Below are 5,000 nucleotides of genomic sequence, written 5' to 3' on the forward strand. Positions count from 1 at the left end.
TAAATCAGTAAAAATCTCTTAAAGAGACATTGCACACGCTGCTAAAACATGGAGCAGGGTAACACTTTACAATAAGGTACACAAAAAAATAGGTAGTTACTGTTGTTGAAAGGGTAGTTACCCTTTTTCAGAAGGGTAACGAATGATTAGAAAGCGCTGTGTTTTATGTTAACATTTTGAGATAATTTTTCATTGGATATTGAAGTTCATAAGTGTTTTGGCATGTATTTCTTTTCTATATTCAGTGCTTATGTATTTAGTGTAATTTTTATGAGAGTATATATTAAGAAGATGTAATATGTATAGTTATATTTGCATTATATTTGTTATACTGCTCTTATTTTTATATCATGTGGCTGTTTTGTCCGAAAAGGTCTCATCTGTTGTAATGTTTCATGTTTTGTGTGTTTTGAAGTAGCTGATATTCTGCTCATGGGGATCCTAATAAAAATCCAAAATCAAATCTTGCATGTTTTGTAGTTTTGTGATCCAATATTGAGCTGATTTGACAATAGAAACATCCAGAACACAGGACCTTCTTCCTGTGTTTACTTTCTTGCTCCCGCCCCCCCAGACACATCCGACCAATAAGAGGAGTGAACCTTCTTGCGTGCTTTGTAATGACGCATTTTGGTACTCTTGGATTTTTCCCGGTGTGTAACCAAACCAAAGGGGGGAAATCGCTCCAAAGCAAACAAACAATAAAAGGCCCTATTTTAACGATATGAGCGCACGGCTTGAAGCACCTGGAGCAGGTGTGTTTAAGGCGCCTGGTTCTAAAGGGTTGTTCTTAGTGTCTTCATTAATCAGAGGTGTGTTTTGGGCGTAACATGCAATCAACCAATCAGAGATCATCTCCCATTCCCTTTAAAAGCCAGGCGCGTTTGGACCTTGGAGCATTGCTGTTATGATGGAGGATTTGTACCGTAATATTTTGTAATTATTTGTAATCTTCTGCTGTGTGTGTGTGTGTGTGTGTGTGTGTGTGTGTGTGTGTGTGTGTGCTGCTGTGTGTCCCTGTGTGTGTAACAAGCATAGTGTGCGCGCGCTGTGCACGAGCCTAGGAGCATTTTACTAATGCTCTGTTAAAATAACAATGAAATGCTGCGTTATTGACTTTAGACCAGGTTTTTGTTGGTCAATGGTGCAATCACTTCCTGCTGCATCAAGATAGTAATACTCCCAGAATGCACCTGAACACACCTCCCTGTAAGACCAGCACGCCCAGAATGCACCTGAACACACCTCCCTGTAAGACCAGCACGCCCCAGAATGCACCTGAACACACCTCCCTGTAAGACCAGCACGCCCAGAATGCACCTGAACACACCTCCCTGTAAGACCAGCACGCCCCAGAATGCACCTGAACACACCTCCCTGTAAGACCAGCACGCCCCAGAATGCACCTGAACACACCTCCCTGTAAGACCAGCACGCCCAGAATGCACCTGAACACACCTCCCTGTAAGACCAGCACGCCCAGAATGCACCTGAACACACCTCCCTGTAAGACCAGCACGCCCCAGAATGCACCTGAACACACCTCCCTGTAAGACCAGCACGCCCCAGAATGCACCTGAACATACCTCCCTGTAAGACCAGCACGCCCAGAATGCACCTGAACACACCTCCCTGTAAGACCAGCACGCCCAGAATGCACCTGAACACACCTCCTTGTAAGACCAGCACGCCCAGAATGCACCTGAACACACCTCCCTGTAAGACCAGTACGCCCAGAATGCACCTGAACACACCTCCCTGTAAGACCAGCACGCCCAGAATGCACCTGAACACACCTCCCTGTAAGACCAGCACGCCCAGAATGCACCTGAACACACCTCCCTGTAAGACCAGCACGCCCAGAATGCACCTGAACACACCTCCCTGTAAGACCAGCACGCCCCAGAATGCACCTGAACATACCTCCCTGTAAGACCAGCACGCCCAGAATGCACCTGAACACACCTCCCTGTAAGACCAGCACGCCCAGAATGCACCTGAACACACCTCCCTGTAAGACCAGCACACCCAGAATGCACCTGAACACACCTCCCTGTAAGACCAGCACGCCCAGAATGCACCTGAACACACGTCCCTGTAAGACCAGCACGCCCAGAATGCACCTGAACACACCTCCCTGTAAGACCAGCACGCCCAGAATGCACCTGAACACACCTCCCTGTAAGACCAGCACGCCCCAGAATGCACCTGAACACACCTCCCTGTAAGACCAGCACGCCCAGAATGCACCTGAACACACCTCCCTGTAAGACCAGCACGCCCAGAATGCACCTGAACACACCTCCCTGTAAGACCAGCACGCCCCAGAATGCACCTGAACATACCTCCTGTAAGACCAGCACGCCCAGAATGCACCTGAACACACCTCCCTGTAAGACCAGCACGCCCAGAATGCACCTGAACACACCTCCCTGTAAGACCAGCACACCCAGAATGCACCTGAACACACCTCCCTGTAAGACCAGCACGCCCAGAATGCACCTGAACACACGTCCCTGTAAGACCAGCACGCCCAGAATGCACCTGAACACACCTCCCTGTAAGACCAGCACGCCCAGAATGCACCTGAACACACCTCCCTGTAAGACCAGCACGCCCCAGAATGCACCTGAACACACCTCCCTGTAAGACCAGCACGCCCAGAATGCACCTGAACACACCTCCCTGTAAGACCAGCACGCCCAGAATGCACCTGAACATACCTCCTGTAAGACCAGCACGCCCAGAATGCACCTGAACACACCTCCCTGTAAGACCAGCACGCCCAGAATGCACCTGAACACACGTCCCTGTAAGACCAGCACGCCCAGAATGCACCTGAACACACCTCCCTGTAAGACCAGCACGCCCAGAATGCACCTGAACACACCTCCCTGTAAGACCAGCACGCCCAGAATGCACCTGAACACACGTCCCTGTAAGACCAGCACGCCCAGAATGCACCTGAACACACCTCCCTGTAAGACCAGCACGCCCCAGAATGCACCTGAACATACCTCCCTGTAAGACCAGCACGCCCAGAATGCACCTGAACACACCTCCCTGTAAGACCAGCACGCCCAGAATGCACCTGAACACACCTCCCTGTAAGACCAGCACGCCCAGAATGCACCTGAACACACCTCCCTGTAAGACCAGCACACCCAGAATGCACCTGAACACACCTCCCTGTAAGACCAGCACGCCCAGAATGCACCTGAACACACGTCCCTGTAAGACCAGCACGCCCAGAATGCACCTGAACACACCTCCCTGTAAGACCAGCACGCCCAGAATGCACCTGAACACACCTCCCTGTAAGACCAGCACGCCCCAGAATGCACCTGAACACACCTCCCTGTAAGACCAGCACGCCCAGAATGCACCTGAACACACCTCCCTGTAAGACCAGCACGCCCAGAATGCACCTGAACACACCTCCCTGTAAGACCAGCACGCCCCAGAATGCACCTGAACATACCTCCTGTAAGACCAGCACGCCCAGAATGCACCTGAACACACCTCCCTGTAAGACCAGCACGCCCAGAATGCACCTGAACACACGTCCCTGTAAGACCAGCACGCCCAGAATGCACCTGAACACACCTCCCTGTAAGACCAGCACGCCCAGAATGCACCTGAACACACCTCCCTGTAAGACCAGCACGCCCAGAATGCACCTGAACACACGTCCCTGTAAGACCAGCACGCCCAGAATGCACCTGAACACACCTCCCTGTAAGACCAGCACGCCCCAGAATGCACCTGAACATACCTCCCTGTAAGACCAGCACGCCCAGAATGCACCTGAACACACCTCCCTGTAAGACCAGCACGCCCAGAATGCACCTGAACACACCTCCCTGTAAGACCAGCACGCCCAGAATGCACCTGAACACACCTCCCTGTAAGACCAGCACACCCAGAATGCACCTGAACACACCTCCCTGTAAGACCAGCACACCCAGAATGCACCTGAACACACCTCCCTGTAAGACCAGCACACCCAGAATGCACCTGAACACACCTCCCTGTAAGACCAGCACACCCATGGGCCACAGATTGGTGCAGATGCATTAGCTATTTAAACAACGTGGGCCCTGGACGGGAAACTGACAACTGGGTCGGTCTTAAACTAGCAAAGACACTTGCGTCGGGCTTTGCGCTGCACCGGGTGCAAGATAGGGCCCCCAGACATGCATGGGAAAACAGGAATAAAATGACTCTTTATTACAATCCTTGAGCCGATGTACCTGGTTTCTTTCCCCAACCCAAAGCCATCGGCTCGGAAAAGTTCCGAGTTGGTTTGACGGAAAGTTGCTGCAAGTGAAGTGCAGGAAGGCGCGGCCCGTGTGACAGAAAGTGGGTCCAACAAAAAAAAAGCAAGCGGCACCAATTCATCACCTGCTGGCGGAGTTTTTTCAGAAAAAGCGTCTTGTGCTTTTTGTGGCGGCGAGCCCACTGTCGTGTAACCGCACGGCGCCAGTGATCTGCCACAGCTTTGACACCAAAACTGCTAAATATTTTCTCCTTGTCTGCAATCACGTCTCCCCTTTTCTCCCCCGTTAGCTGACAGCCTAATATCACACCTCAAGCAAAAGATGACAGAAATACAATATTATAAGCCCCCCCTTTCCCCGAGCCGCGCTGCCTAATTACCATCCGCTGCCATGGAAACCGTACGGCTGAGTGAGTAATCACAGTAATCTCCATTCGAGGTGCTTGAAGACGTGCTCACCTTGGAGACGAAGGTGCACGGAAATGGGACTGGATGTTCTCCGCGGTTACATTTGCATGAATAGTTTGCAGACAGTTCATGTAAATCTTTATGTAAATCTTTAGGATGTAAATGCACAGGAGTGTCTGATGCTCGGGGAAACATGTACATGAATAAATATGAGCCACTTCCTCTATAGTCAAAAAGGGACGTTGAAAAGAAAGGGTAAAAACGTAGAAAAAAAACCATCAAAAGCTTTAAAAAAAAACGTTGGGAAAAGGAG

General features: G+C 50.6%; 1 protein-coding gene across 1 annotated transcript in view; it reads right to left on the reverse strand.

Annotated features, from left to right (window-relative positions):
• The window catches only part of prkd1 (protein kinase D1), a 143,756-nt gene that overhangs the window by 27,111 nt on the left and 111,645 nt on the right, over positions 1 to 5,000 (reverse strand). The gene's annotated exons all lie outside the window — the stretch shown is intronic.

This window comes from Perca flavescens, chromosome 20 (assembly GCF_004354835.1).
Source record: "Perca flavescens isolate YP-PL-M2 chromosome 20, PFLA_1.0, whole genome shotgun sequence".
Taxonomy (NCBI): Eukaryota; Metazoa; Chordata; class Actinopteri; order Perciformes; family Percidae; genus Perca; species Perca flavescens.